Source organism: Pongo abelii, chromosome 1, assembly GCF_028885655.2.
Source record: "Pongo abelii isolate AG06213 chromosome 1, NHGRI_mPonAbe1-v2.0_pri, whole genome shotgun sequence".
NCBI classification, from domain to species: Eukaryota; Metazoa; Chordata; class Mammalia; order Primates; family Hominidae; genus Pongo; species Pongo abelii.
Window position 1 is genome coordinate 197,579,004 of NC_071985.2, and position 16,309 is coordinate 197,595,312.

Genomic DNA, 16,309 nt, shown 5'->3' on the forward strand with positions numbered 1-16,309 from the left:
GCGCACCATTACGTCCAGCTAATTTTTGTATTTTTAGTAGAGACAGGGTTTCACCATGTTGGCCAGGCTGGTCTCGAACTCCTGACCTGGTGATCCGCCCACCTCGGCCTCCTAAAGTGCTGGGATTAGAGGCATGAGCCACTGCGCCCAGCCAAAATCTGGTTTCTTAGGTGAAATTTTACAGATCTAATTTGTTGGGATGTTTTAACCATTTCGCCATTTGTTTTTTAACTCAACAGTAAACTGGTATAATTTCAACCTTACGAATTCTGGGAAACCCAATCAAATCACTCTAAGGACCAAAATGGAGGAGACTGAAATACTAGGGCCAAAACATCTTAAGAATAAAAAATATCCTGCTTTAACTTAAAAAGATTTACAAGAAAAAAAAACCATTAAAAAGTGGGCAAAGGACATGAACAGACACTTCAAAAGAAGACATACATACAGCCAACAAGCATATGAAAAAATGCTCAACATTATTGATCATGAGAGAAATATGAATCAAAGCCACAATAAAGATACCATCTCACGCCAGTCAGAATGGCTACTATTAAAAAGTCAAAAAATAACAGACATTGGCAAGGTTGTGGAGAAAATGGAATGTTTATACACTGTTGGTGAGAGTGTAAATTAGTTCAACCATTGTAGAAAGCAGTGTGGCAATTCCTCAAAGACGTAAAAAGAGAACTACCATTTAACCCAACAATCCCATTACTAGGTATATATCCAAAGAAATATAAATTGTTCTATCATAAAGACACATGCATGTGTATGTTCACTGCAGCACTATTCACAATAGCAAAGACATGGAATCAACCTAAATGCCCATCAATGGTACACTGGATAAAGAAAATGTGGTACATATACACCATGGAATACTATGCAGTCATAAAAAAGAACAAGATCATGTACTCTGCAGAACATGTATGGAGCTAGAGGCCGTTATCCTTAGCAAACTAACGCAGGAATAGAAACCCAAATACTGCATGCTCTCACTTAATAAGTGGGAGTTAAACGATGAGAACTTAGGGACCCATAGAAGAGAACTATGGACACTGGGGTCTACCAGAGGGTACAGTGTGGGAGGAGGGAGAGTATCAGGAAAAATAACTAATGGGTACTAGGCTTAATATCTGGGTGACAATAAACCCATGACACAAATTTACCTATATAACAAACCTGTACATATACCTCTGAACTTAAAATAAAAGTTAAATACATATATATGTTCATATATAAATGTATACTTATATATCAAAGCAGGATATATACATACACATATACAATTTTTTGCTACAATTTTGGCAAAAAAAAAAAATATATATCCTGCTTTGATGCCTAACACATAGTATATCCTCAATAAATGCTCTAACAGTGAATAACCTACCTCAGTGAAATGCTGGAACTTCCAATGGAATATATCTAGAGCTGAATTCAACACATCTCGTCAGAGTTACATGTGATTATCTTCTGTTTGCTACTCCTCTTTAGTATCTCCATCTTCCCAGTTACCCAGATTCAAAACTTGGCTCATCTCTTCACCCAACTGGTTGTTGACACCACGTCTTTGCAGTATTTCTTATACTAGTCCTTTACTTTCCATTCCCGATTACTACAATCCTAAAGAAAAGCCTCATGTCCTTGTACCTGGATTATTTTAAGTTTCTTTTTTATGTTCATAGTTTTTTTTTTTTACTCCAACCCAATTTACATTCACTGTTAAATAATTTCCCAAGCCCCGCTTTTATTCCTTGGGTACAAAAAATTTAATCATACTCTTCAGTTCATGGTGTGTTATCATCATCTGTATAATATCCCTCTTCTAACTGATTCATTTTCTTTCCATCTCCATTTCCTATCCCCATTCCCCTTCCCAAGAAGTTATTCTTCTAATTTGTTTGACAAACATTCTTCTATTTCTATGTATACCTACTTTTACCCTCTGCATTAGATGTTTTAAAACCTATTCATGTTGCTGTGGTATATTTATTATGGTATATTTATTTTTATTATTTTTAAAAGATTTATCTGTAAAAAATTGGTTGTATACAATTTCAGTGACTTGGTTCATTGTTTCTGGTTGATGCAAAGTACTCCACATGTTGTCTATCCACTCCCCCAGCATTGCAGATTCACAGTATCTTTAATTGCAACACCCAATAACAATGTTGAAATGAATTATCTCCTTACATGTCCCCTTATGAACCCATGTGAGAATTAATCTCTGCTTACAGACACAGAAACAGACTGTTGGATCAAAATGAATCTTATCAAGTAAATGATGAACTGCCAAATTGTTCTCAAGAATGACTACACTAACCTGCACTCCTTGAGGCTCCTATTTCCCTGCGTCCAGCCAATATGTGGCATTATCCAGCTCTGCTTTCTAATTTTTGTTAGCCTAATCGGTATAAACTAAAAGCATGTTTTAATTTAGATTTCTCTTATTACTAATGAATTTGAGAACATCATCAAATTAAATTTTACCTTATGACTTCAAGCTTTTGAGGTATTAAGAAATACTTTCCTAATACGAAGTCACAAAGATAAATTGTTTTATTAACTTTATAGTTTTGTCTACATTTTTCGGTTCTTCTTTATAAACAGCAAGGACCCAATTTTATTTATCTCCATCTAGTGAGTGGGTTTCTTCATGCCACCTACTAAACAGCTTATACTTAACTAATCAATTTGTAATGGCATTTTTATCTCATTCACTTCTCATATATAAATCAATCTGAGTTCTCTATACTGTCCCAGCATTCTGTTTGTCTGTTCTTGTGCCAGTACAAGATGTTTTCTTTCTTTTTGTTTTTTTTTTTTTTTGAGAGGGAGTCTCACTCTGTCACCCAGGCTGGAGTGCAGTGGCGTGATCTCGGCTCACTGCAAGCTCCCCCTCCTGGGTTCACACTCTTCTCCTGCCTCAGCCTCCCGAGTAGCTGGGACTACAGGCATCCGCCACCACGCCCGGCTAATTTTTTGTATTTTTAGTAGAGACGGGGTTTCACCGTGTTAGCCAGGATGGTCTTGATCTCCTGACCTCGTGATCCACCTGCCTTGGCCTCCCAAAGTGCTGGGATTACAGGTGTGAGCCACTGCGCCTGGCCAGTACCGTATGTCTTCACTAGAGTGTTTATTATGGGGCAGGGTAAGTTTCCCTACTTTTTCTAAGTATACTTGAACACTGGAATAATTTTCCACCTTAGAAAACTATCAATACCATATGGAAAGGAAACATATCTAGTGCCCTACATATAGTAAGTAATTAATAAATATCTGTTGGTTAAGAAACCTCCAACAACACATACTTGGAAGACATGACTAGCATGTTAAAAACATAAATTACTATGTTAAAAGCTACTAACAACTACAACAATAAACAAAATAAAGAAGAAACATAATAAGGGTAACTGTAATACCTAAACACTTATGTCTGAACACTTCAACTGTAATAAGAACAAATTAGAGAATCTCAACTTACCCACTGCTGCTGTGGAAAAGGGTACAAGCCCCAAATGAGCTAACAGTATGATGTAGCTTCCTCAAAAGTAAAAAACTGAGGTTGCATATATTTCAGTACTCAGATAACCCACTTAATAAGGCAGGTAACTATCCCACCATATATTAAAACATCATTTTACATCTTTGAGTACTCTGTTCAATTTGTGAAAAATGTAAGACCCTAAAAATTCAAATATAACCAGAAGGAGGCAATCCTGATAGAAAATCATGTAATATGAGTAAAAATAAATCAAACCAAGTCTGGTTTGGAATAGGAAACTCTTAGTCTGGAATAGGAAAGACTCAAAGAAAATTACAGAATAAGTTTTTGGCTATTTTGATAGATTGTCATGTGAAAAACTGAGTAGAAAGAACTAGGAAAAATAGTTGGAACATTAGACAGATTTTGGAACAAAATTTTCAGGATTTTCTAACCACCAGAGTTATTCAAAAGTAAATTACACTACCTTATAAAGTACCTGAGTTCATCTTTGCTAGAACTGTTCAAAGAGCAGCTATATGACCAACTGTCAGGGAAGATATAAATTTAAGATTAAAATGAAATATCCGCGATACCCTCTTATAGTAAAATTTAATTTAAAAAATACCAAATAATGGCCAGGCGCAGTGGCTCACGCGTGTAATCCTACCACTTTGGGAGGCCGAGGCAGGCGGATCAAGAGGTCAGGAGATTGAGACCATCCTGGCTAACACGGTGAAACCCTGTCTCAACTAAAAATACAAAAAAAAAAAAAAAAAATTAGCAGGGCGTGGTGGCGGGTGCCCGTAGTCCCAGCTACTTGGGAGCCTGAGGCAGGAGAACGGCGTGAACCCGGAAGGTGGAGCTTGCAGTGAGCCGAGATCGCACCACTGCACTCCATCCTGGGCAACAGAGCGAGACTCCATCTCAAAAAAAAATAAAAATAAAAATAAAAAAAGAAAAGAAACATTGTAAATTTTATCATGGTAAATTGTATCATGGCATTAGATATTACTTTTATGAATAATTACACTTACATTTGACAATTTAGTTCTGAGCCTTAAGGAAATAGCATTGGAACTCTATAGTATACGGGTCAGTTTTTCCACTTGACAGTTTTTTAAGTTCATAACTGACAAAACCTATGCTACAAAGAGAGTCATCTTTCATGAGGGCCAAGAGTTATATTATTTTTTTAACCTCTCACTAATATGACACAATTAATTCATATATTTAGAATTTTTTTCAAAGAGATGGGGTCTCACTATGTTGCCCATGCTGGTCTCCAACTCCTGGGTTCAAGCAATCCTCCTGTCTCAGCCTCCCAGAGTGTTGAGATTACAGGTGTGAGCCACTGTGCCTGGCCAAATTCATATATTTAGAATTTTAGCGAAAAAAAAAAATTTTTTTTTTTGAGACCAGGTCTTGCTCTGTTGCCCAGACTTAAGTGCAGGGATGTGATCATAGCTCACTGTAACCTAGAACTCTTGAGTTCAAGTGATCCTCCCGCCTTGGCCTTCTGAGTAACTGGGAATATGGGCATCCAGCAGATTTTAGTATGCAAGCTAACAAAATGGCAAATCTAGGGACAGCAAATTCTCATTTCTTATCTCAAAGGATATTATGGAAAAGGGTAGTTTATTAGAATCTTTAATAGGTAGGCATGTGGAGCTAGAGAAAAAACACTCTCTAGAACAGTAATTTATCTAGTTTCCTAAGCCATCTAGTCAGCTATAGTAGCAAAGGTGCTATTATATTAAGATGAAACTTGGAATTGGGAAACTACCAACCTGAGGAACCTTTAAAATATATGATAAGTACCGAAATAAGAAGGCATGAGTTTTTAGTCCCATTCTGTCACTAAGTTGTTAAGAAAGTTATTTAACCTCTCTGACTTGAGTTTCTTTAGCAATAAAAATGAGATAACAGTCTCAGGAACCAAATGGAATATTAGTGAAAATAATTTGGAGATTAAAAAAGCAAATATGTATATTTTATATTAAAATTTAAGCATAATTATCTCACAAATATATTTTAAGAATTATACTGAAGTCTTCCAAATAACAAATGAATATACTACAATGTTTTAGCATCAAATATAGTAAATCAACACAAATAATGAATAATTCTGGTAATTAACATAAACTGATAACTGAGTTTCCTCTAAATTTTATGACACTAGTCTTTTATTATAACAACAGGGTTAGGAGTGGAATCTTTTGTTCAAATATAGTACTTTCAGCAAAATCTTTAAGTGTATATTGTTAAACCAGTTCTTACTTTACCATAAGTAGTAAAACTAGACTAATAAAAATACATAAAATATTTCAACTTCTATAACAGTGCTTGGGAAAGTAATTTGGGAAATAAAATCTGAGTAAACACGGATAAGAATGTCTAACCCATCTTTAGTGGCTTCCTTTCACTAATAACCTTAGTCTGAGAAGAAAATAATTCTTGCAGAATTATACTGTGATGCATTTTTTAGAACGTCAAGCTAGAATTTAAGAATCCTTAAGAATAATTGGTAATTACTCCAAAAATGAAATCTACCTGAATACATTAGATCTTCTAAAGGGGTACAGCCTATCCTACCATCCTTACTTCAGTCACTACTTCCTACATTCTGATACCAACTCTTTTGACTCCATCACGCTCTGGTGCACAGACTATAAAGTAAAATTTAATAATAATTTCATTAAGTCCCATTTTACCACCTGACTTATACAGCAGAAAAATGGGAAGAGAGAAACTTTAATGTAAAAAAGAGGAGAGCAAATTATTTTCCTGTGAGTTGTAATTACTATAAGCTTATAGAGATCCACCTCCATCTCACTTTATTAGGTACCTCTTAATTCTCTGCTCCCAAAAGACAGAATGAAAAATATTATTCTAGTCTACAGAAGACAACATGAAAGAATATTTTCCCCAAAAGTCTACTGACATTATCCATGGCTACAATAAACGAATGTCTCACTACAGTATAGACAGAAAGAAGATTGCTAAGGTATAACAAAATGTCAAAATCATCCAGAGGTTTATAAAACACAACTAAAACAGCTGGCAGTCTCTCTTCGTATCCTTCCAATCTCTAACTTATCTTTATAACTCTGTGGTTACTAGCAGAGAAGGTAGCCAATAAATACTTGTGCAACAAGATAAAGTTTAAGGTATGCAAAACAGAGAAGAGAGGGATTATATTTTAGATCTTTTTTCCTTTTTCTTTTTTTTTTTTTTTGAGACAAGGTCTGGATCTGATGCTCAGGCTGGAGTGCAGTGGTGCAATCTCAGCTCACAGCAACCTCTGCCTCAAGCCATCCTCCTGTCTCAACCTCCTGAGTAGTTGGGACTACAGGAGTGTGCCACCATGCCCAGCTAATTTTTGTATTTCTTGTAGAGACAGAGTTTCATCATGTTGCCCAGGCTCGTCTTGAACTCCTGAGTTCAAGTGATCTGTCCACCTCAGCCTCCCGAAGTGCTGGGTAGAACAAAATTTTTTTTTTTTTTTTTTTTGATACGGAGTCTTATTCTGTCGCCTAGACTGGAGTGCAGTGGTGTGATCTCGGCTCACTGCAACCTCCACCTCCCGGGTTCAAGTGATTCTTCAGACTCAGCCTCCTGGGTAGCTGGGATTACAAATGCACACCACCATGCCTGGCTAATTTTTTTATTTTTAGTAGAAATGGGATTTCACCATGTTGGCCAGGCTGATCTCGAACTCCAGACCTTGTGATCCACCCGCCTTGGCCTCCCAAAGTGCTGGGATTATAGGCGTGAGCCACCGCGCCTGGCCAGGACAAATTTTTAATACTTTTTTCTTTTTTTAAAGATACGGATCTTGCTCTGTCACCCAGAGGATGGAGTGCAGTGGTGCAACCATGGCTCACTGCAGCCTCCAACTCCTGAAGTGAGCAATCCTCTCACCTCAGCCTCCTGAGTAGCTAGGACTATAGGTGTACACCATTATACCTGGCTAATCTTTAAATTTTTCATACAGAAGGGGTCTCCCTATGTTGTCCAGGCTGGCTTTGAAATCCTGGCCTCCAGCACTCCTCCTGCCTTGGCCTCCCAAAGTGCTGGAATTACAGGCCTCACATGTGCCACTGCCCTTGGCCAAAATTTTAATACTTTAAAATATAAAATCGATACTGAGCATTTTTGTTTTTTTGAGATGGAGTCGCACTCTGTTGCCCAGGCTGGAGTGCAGTGGCACAATCTCTGCTCACTGCAACCTTCACCTCCCAGGTTCAAGCAATTCTCGTGCCTCAGCCTCCGGAGTAGCTGGGATTACAAGCACGTGCCACCACGCCCAGCTAATTTTTGCATCTTTAGTAGAGACGGGGTTTCACCATGTTGGCCAGGCTGGTCTCAAACTCCTGACTTCAAGTGATCTGCCTGCCTCAGCCTCCCAAAGTGCTGGGATTACAGGCATGAGCCACTGCACCCAGCTCATACAGAGCATTTCACTACACACTATGTTTGTAGTCATTTCACATGTGAATTATTTTTACCAGGCCACCGACTTCTTTTTTTTGTTTTTGAGACAGTCGCGCTCTGTTGCCCAGGCTGGAGTGCCATGGTATGATCTCAGCTCACTGCAACCTTCGCCTCCTGGGTATGAGCAATTCTCGTTACCTCAGCCTCCCAAGTAATCCAAGCTGGGATTACAGGCATGTACCACCATGCCCGGTTAATTTTTGTATTTTTAGTAGAGATGGGGTTTCACCATGTTGGCCAAGCTGGTCTCAAACTCCTGGGTTCAAGTGATCTGCCCACCTTGGCCTCCCAAAGGGCTGAGATTACAGGCGTGAGCCACTGCACCAGGCTGGGCCACCAACTTCTTAACAACCATGTGTAATGGCGCATTTTCAGTCTCTATACGCCTGGCTTTGTTTAGCATTTGCCACTGTAATCAAAGTTTGTTCCTTGAAAATCATGATCCTTAAGGCCGGGTGCGGTGGCTCATGCCTGTAATCCTAGCACTTTGGGAGGCCGAGGTGGGCGGACTGTCTGAGCTCAGGAGTTTGAGACCAGCGTGGGCATCACAGTGAAACCTTATCTCTACTAAAAATACAAAAAAATTAGCCAGGCATGGTGGCACGCACCTGTAGTCCCAGCTACTCAGGCGGCTGAGACAGAATTGCTTGACCCTGGAAGGCGGAGGTTGCAGTCAGCCAAGATCATGTGATCGTGCCACTGAATTCCAACCTGGGCGACAGAGCGAGACTCCATCTCCAAAAGAAAAAAAAACAAAAAGAAAGAAAATCATGATCCTTACCTTGCCTTCTCTGAAATAGCTTCTACTTTGTCCTGGTTCTCCTATCTTTCCAATCCCTGTGTGTCTTCACTGGCAAACCTGAAATAATAGTATCTCAGAGATCTAGTCTCAGTTCTTTCATTTTTACATACTTCCCCAGTTTTTAACTATCACCTACATGCTGACGAATCACAATCTCCATTTTGACTGATCTCCTGACACTTAGCTAGACACTTATTTCCAATAACCTACTGAATTTCTGCCATTTTGATGTTTCTTATGCAAATCAACCTCCAAATATTCAAAATAGTATACAAAAACCTGGTCCCTTCAGAATCTATATTTCTGTTAAAACCATTACTAATGCACAAGCTAGGAACTATGAAGCCATTCTTATCTCTATCCTTTCCTTACATACCTAAATTGTTCATTCTTTCTCTAAATCTTCCATCTATGCCCTCCATCATCATTGTTGCCACTGTGTCTTTGAACATATTACCTATAATCCAGAAAAATATGTACCAGAGGTGCCAAGGGGTATGCTGAAGTATGAGGAAAAATCAGACATATTTATATTTAATTTTCATTGAACAATTAGGAATTAAGATTTACTAATATTCATGAATATGGATTGATACTGGTGCCTTCACTTATTCCATATTAGATGGTCAGGTGCAACACACGGTACACCAGGAATCCTAGGAGAGTAATGGGAGTTCTGCAATACATAAGAGTTAAGGTCAGACACAGTGGCTCACGCCTGTAATTCCAACACTTTGGGAAGCTGAGGTGGGCAGATCGCTTGAGACCAGGAGTTCAAGGCCAGCCTGGGCAACATGACAAAATCCCATTTCTATAAAAAATACAAAAATTAGCCGGGCATGGTGGTATGTGCCTGTAGTCCCAGCTACTATGAAGGCTGAGGTGGGAGGATTGCTTGGGCCCAGGAGGTCGAGGCTGCAGTGAGCCATGTTCATGCCACTGCACTCCAGCCTGGGTGACAGAGTGAGACGCCTGTCTCAATTTGAAAAAAAAAAAAAAGAGTTAACAGTGTACCTCTCATTCATTCATTTTCAGCACACTGCAACTTTTTGTAGTTCAAGTGTGTGACACATATTCAGTCAGGGTTTTTTGTACCATTAATCTGAAAAGTTCAAGTTATTTAAATATATTTTTAAATAGTTCATTTCAAAATTTTCTTTCTCACCTTTAATTTTTCTACAGTTACATATTAAAACAGTAGTACACGTCAATAAATTATAGTTTTTGAAATGTGTGTGCATTTATATCTATACGTATTTTTTGGTCAAACAAATTTTAATTAATCGAGATGTGTGATCAATGGTTTGAAGATCACTGACCTAGACTACTACAACAGCCTTTCAAAAATGTTCTCCAGGACTCAAGTCTTTCTCATCTCTCATTCACCACACTGTCATCAAGTATGGTCCTAAATACCGATATTCTTCTTTTGTTTAAAAGGTTCTATTGGCTCTCTACTATTTCTGAATTCACAAGCCTTAGCACGGATTTCAGATTCTTCATAACCTACTCCCTAGCTAACTCTTCAGACTCATCTCTAGCTACTCTATTTATACTGGCCTGTTTCTGTTATACCAACATGTCATACCTTTGCTCATGCTGTCTATGTGGATTATGCTTTCTCCCTGTCCACTGGACAACTTCATATTGTAGCATATATCAGTACAGGCAGGTGCTGCATAACTTTTCAGTCAATTACAGACCACATATATGATGGTGGTCCCATAAGATTATATATTTTTACTGTACCTTTTATGATACAATTATTTTGCTCAAATACCATGTGATACACCACATCCTCCTCCTTACCCAAAGGTAGGAATCATTACTCTTTCATCACAGTACATAATATGCATATCACAGAATTTGTCACTCCATATGGAATTTAAAACTTTAAAGAGATCATGTTTTATCTATCGTGTTATTGCTAGAACCTAGCACAGTGCCTGACACAAAACAGGAGTAAACAGTTAATGAAAACATAGAAAAGATTCAAAAATGATCTTTAAGTTTCCGCATATCCTGTAAATCTAGTACCAATAGCATAGTACCTTCGTATAAACATGTGATAAGTTCAGATAAATGGTTTAAATAGATTTAAGTTAACCTAACAAACTGGAGCAGGTTAAAGTAAACAAATCAAGGTGCATTCATATAATAGAACACTATACAGCTATTGTAATTTACATCTACACAGATAGATGTTGGTAATAATACCTATGTACTAGTCCCTTGTGTGGAAATATTTGTTAATTTATGCAAGTATCTTCAAATTTCAAATATATTATAGGAATATTAGTCAAAAGGCTAATGTCTACTTAGTATTGTATTTAGATGTCACTCTAAAAGAATTTTGAGATGTGAAATAATTACCATCTGTTAACTTTCCTATCTTCCAAGTGATTAAAAGGAAAATAAAACTTGTTTATTAGCTGACATATTTTGTATAATAGTTTCCCCAAGATCACTAAACACTTAAAACTACACCATTTGGTTTTTACTGGTAGTGTTTTCTGAAGTATGTTGTCTAAATCATTTTAATCAGAAGTATCCCCTTCTATAGATATGACAACAAAATCACAAGCGACAAAAGAAAAAATAAGTTAGACATCATCAAAATTTAAAAAGTTTGTGCTTCAAAGGACACCATCAAGACAGTGAAGATGCAACATGTATAAACAGAGAAAAATTTTGCAATCATGTATCTAATAAAGGATTTTTATCTAGAATATATAATGAACTCCTATAACTCAATAACAAAAAGACAAATGACCCAATTTAAAAATGGGCAGCCAGGCACAGTGGCTCATGCCTGTAACCCCAGTACTTTGGGAGGGTGAGGCGGGTGAATCACCTGAGGTCAGAGTTTTGAGACCAGCCTGGCCAATATAGTGAAACCCCATCTCTACTAAAAACTACAAAAATTAGCCAGGCACGGTGGTATACACCTGTAGTCTCTGCTACTTGGGAGGCTGAGGCAGGAGAATCGCTTGAATCTGGGAGGTGGAAGTTGCAGTGAGCTAAGATCATGCCACTGCACTCCAGCCTGGGCAACAGAGTAAGACTCTGTCTCAAAAAAAAAAAAAAAAAAAAATTAGCAAAGGACCTAAATAGACATTTCTCCAAAGAAAATATACAAATGACCAATAAATACATGAAAAATGCTCAACATCAGTCATCAGGAAAATGCAAGTCAAAACGACAATGAGATACAACTTCACATCCACTAGGATGGCTATAATTTTTAAAAAGATAAATAATAACAAATATTGGTGAGAATATGGGAAAACTTATCTTCATACACTGCTAGTGGGAATGTAAAATGGTACAGACACTGTCTTCTTTTTTTTTTCTTTTTAATATAAATGGTGTCTTGCTACATTGCTCAGGCTGGTCTCGAATTCCTGGACTCAAGTGATCCTTTTGCCTCAGCATCCCAAAGTGTTGGGATTACAGGCATGAGCCACCATGTTTGGCTGGTGCAACCACTTTGGAAAAGAGTCTGGCAGTTTCTCAAAAGGTTAAATATAGAGTTATCATATGATACCACTCTTAGGTATATATCTAACATAAATGAAAATGTATATCCACACAAAATCCTGTACATGAATGTTTATAGCAGCATTATTTGTAGTAGTCAAAAATGGCAACAACCCAAATGTCCATCAAATGATGGATAAACAAAATGTATTATATCCATACAATGGAATATTATTCAGCAATAAAAAGGAATAAAGTACAGTTATGCATCACTTAACCATGGGGATATGTTCCAGGAAATGCATTATCATTCTGTTGTGTGAACATCATAGAATGTGCTTACACATACCTAGATAGTAGAGCCTACTACACATCTAAGCCACATACACATCTAAGCTATATGGTATGGCTTATTACTCCTGGGCTACAAACCTGTACATGGCATTACTATACTGAATACTGTAGGCAACTGTAATACAGTGGTATTTGTGTATCTAAACATAAAAAGGTACAGTAAAAATACGGTATTATAATCGTATGGGACCACCATCATATATGTGGTCTGTAATTGACTGAAACGTTATGCAGTGCCTGAATATACTGATAAATGCTACAACATGAATGAACCTTGAAATCATTATGCAAAAAGAAGCCAGTCACAAAAGGCCACATGGTATATGATTCCATTTATAAGAAATATCTGGCCGGATGCAGTGGTTCACCCTGTAATCCTAGCACTTTGGGAGGCTGAGGTAGGCAGATCATTTGAACTCAGGAGTTTGAGACCAGCTGGGCCAACATGGTGAAATCCCACCTCTACTAAAAATACAAAAATTAGCCGAGCATGGTGGCAGGCGCCTGTAGTCCCAGCTACTCGGGAGGCTGAGGCAGGAGAACTGCTTGAACTCAGGAGGCAGAGGTTGCAGTGAGCCGCAATCGCGCCACTGCACTCTAGCCTAGGTGACAGAGCAAGACTCTGTCAAAAAAAAAAAAAAAAAAAAAGAAGAAGAAAGAAAGAAAGACAGACCGACCCAGAACCGGCAAATCTACAGAGAAAGAAAATAGATTAGTGGTTGGCAAGGACTGTGGGGAGGGACTAATGGGCAGTGACTGCTAATGACTATAGGGTTTCTTTTTGAGAGGATGAAATGTTCTAAAATTAGATTGAAGTGACGGCTGTACATCCTCTCTGGCAATATACTAAAAACCACTGAGGTGTACATTTTAAAATGGGTGAATTATGGCATATAAATTATATATCCATCAAGTTGTTTAAAATGAAATATGCCCCCTCTTGGCATACTATCCAACTGTAACACTATAAAAATGACATTCCTAACAGCAGAAAAGGAGTTTCTTTAAACACATTGCTGCTCTGAGATTTCCACTTAAAAAGCCAAAATTGGATCAATATAGATTTACTTTTTTCTTTCTAAAATTCAATATCTGTCTGGGTGCAGTGGCTCACGCCTATAATCCCAGCACTTTGAAAGGCCAAGGTGGGTGGATGTCTTGAGCCCATGAGTTTGAGACCAGCCTGGGCAACATAGCAAAACTCTGTCTCTACAAAAAGTAGAAAAATTAGCCAGGCATGCTCCTGGTCTCAGCTACTCAGGAGGCTGAGGTGGGAGGACTGCTTGAGCCCGGGGGGGTCAAGGCTGCAGTGAACTGTGATCGTACCACTGCACTCCAGCCTGGGTGACAGAGCGAGATCCTGTTTCAAAATAAATAAATAAAATAAAAATCATCAGCATTAAACATTATACCAATATGAAATATGCAGAAATATTTGGCATGTTATTAATCATCATAGAATATTAACAGTAACAGTAGTAAAAATGATGTTTAATTTGTAAAAGAAAACTCAGCCAAAAAAATGCAACCACAGCTGGGTGTGGTGGCTCACGCCTGTGATTCCAGCACTTCGGGAAGCCGAGGTGGGTGGATCACCTGAGGTCAGGAGTTCGAGACCAGCCTGATCAACACGGCGAAACCCCGACTCTACTAAAAATACAAACACTAGCTGGGCATGGGTGCCTGTAATCCCAACTACTCGGGAGGCTGAGGCAGGAGAATTGCTTGAACCCAGGAGGCGGAGGTTGCAGTGAGCTGAGAATGTGCCATTGCGCTCCAGCCTGGGCAACAGAATGAGACTCTATCTAAAAAAAAAATAAATAAAATAAAAATGCAACCACAATCTACTACTATTTTAAGATTCCTTCAAATTTTTATTCATGTTTTAAAATAGATATTGCAGTTATAATCATGTTGTATACATAATTTTTAACACGTATCTATTCCATTATTTAATGGTTTTGAATAAATACATATACTTTCTATTCAAGGTGTATTTAGAGGTTGGACAAACTAGCATAAAATCTCAAGTTACAGAATGTATACTTTAGGTCATAATGTTTCTAAAAAATATTTGTTTTTTAGTCATTGAGGCCATTCACCTATTAGAAACTAGTAACATTTGAAATATACTTAACATACATACTCTTTTAACAAAAGCTTACTTTCAATCAAAATCATTTAATAGGGGGAAAAGAAGGAAGGAAAGAATCTCCTTCCCCCACTTGGCCCCCCAACACAAAAGGGGGTGAGGAAAGGACAAAAAAAGCAATGGACAGAAAATCTAAAGAATAAATTTGTAGAAAGGTTGACCCACAAAATGATTCACTAGCATTTCCTGGATATTGTGTCTAAGAAGACTCCAACTAAAGTGGCAATTGTTTGGCTATAATACATCTTTCTACTATTATGATTAATGCCTTAGTGCCAAATAGTTGTTCATGTGGCATATGGACAAGAAAAATTTCATGCACGATAATTTAAGTATTAAAACATTTAAGTCACTTAGAGGAGAATCACTATGACTTTATAGAAGGCAACAATATAATTTTTTTTTTTTTTTTTTGAGATGGAGTCTTACTCTGTTGCCAGGCTAGAGTGCAGTCGCATGACGTCGGCTCACTGCAACCTCTGCCTTCTGGGTTCAAGCAATTCTCCTGCCTCAGTCTCCTGAGTAGCTGGGATTACAGGCGCCCACCATCACATGCAGCTAATTTTTGTACTTTTAGTAGAGACAGGGTTTCACCATGTTGGCCAGGATGGTCTTGATCTCCTGACCTCATGATCCACTCGCCTCAGCCTCCCAAAGTGCTGGGATTACAGGTGTGAGCCACCACGCCTGGCCAATATAAATCTTTAGTAAGAAACGAAATAAGGCTGGTCATGGTGGCTCATGCCTGTAATCCCAGCACTTTGGGAAGATCACTTGAGCTCAGGAGTTCAAAACCAGCCTGGGCAACATAGGGAGACCTCGTCTCCTGTAAATAAAAAATTTTAAAAATGATCTTGGTGTGGTGTGCCTGTAGTCCCAGCTACTCAGGAGGCTTAAGTGGAAGGATCACTTGAGCCCAGGAGGTTGAGAACACAGTGCGCTATGACTGTGCCACTGCACTCCAGAGCCTGGGAGACAGATTGAGACACTGACTTTTAAAAAAAGAAATAAAACAATTTGTTTTAATATTTTGAATAAGTTAAATTAGACATAACTGAACTACTGAATTTTGTCCCTTAACTGTTTTGCTAATATTGAAAAGGAATTGTTAAGTTCTATCTAGTTCCTTCTAACGCCTAGAATTCCAGTTGTTGAAGCATAGGAACTGAGCCACCACATCAATTTCAGAAGACCACCAAGTTTTAACTGACTAGTCATGCAGTAATACTGTAAAAACTGAAGACAAAAGCAAGTCAGCTGAAGAAAATGGAATAAGTTTTGCAGATGTTGACATTAAATCAAAGCAATATTATTAACAAAGTATAAAGCTGATTTGTGCGATTTTTAGAATCCCAAACAAGTCCTACAGTTCCTATAAAAACTTGGGCCGGGTGCGGTAGCTCACGCCTGTAATCCCAGCACTTTGGGAGGCCGAGGCAGGCGGATCACCTGAGGTTGGGAGTTCGAGACCAGCCTGACCAACATGGAGAAACTCCATCTCTACTAATAATACAAAATTAGCTGGACATGATGGCACATG

The 16,309-nt window shown here is 38.2% G+C and overlaps 1 protein-coding gene across 3 annotated transcripts in view; it reads right to left on the bottom strand.

Annotated features, from left to right (window-relative positions):
- AGO3 (argonaute RISC catalytic component 3) overlaps positions 1–16,309 on the bottom strand; it is a 138,596-nt gene that overhangs the window by 104,497 nt on the left and 17,790 nt on the right. The window contains exon 1 of one of the 3 annotated variants that reach the window (XM_054555313.1): positions 8,763–8,840. The exons of the other annotated variants lie outside the window; for them this stretch is intronic. The gene's annotated coding sequence lies outside the window, so the exon portion shown is untranslated. Of the gene's footprint in view, positions 1–8,762; positions 8,841–16,309 lie in introns of those variants that run through there. 3 annotated transcript variants of the gene reach the window in all.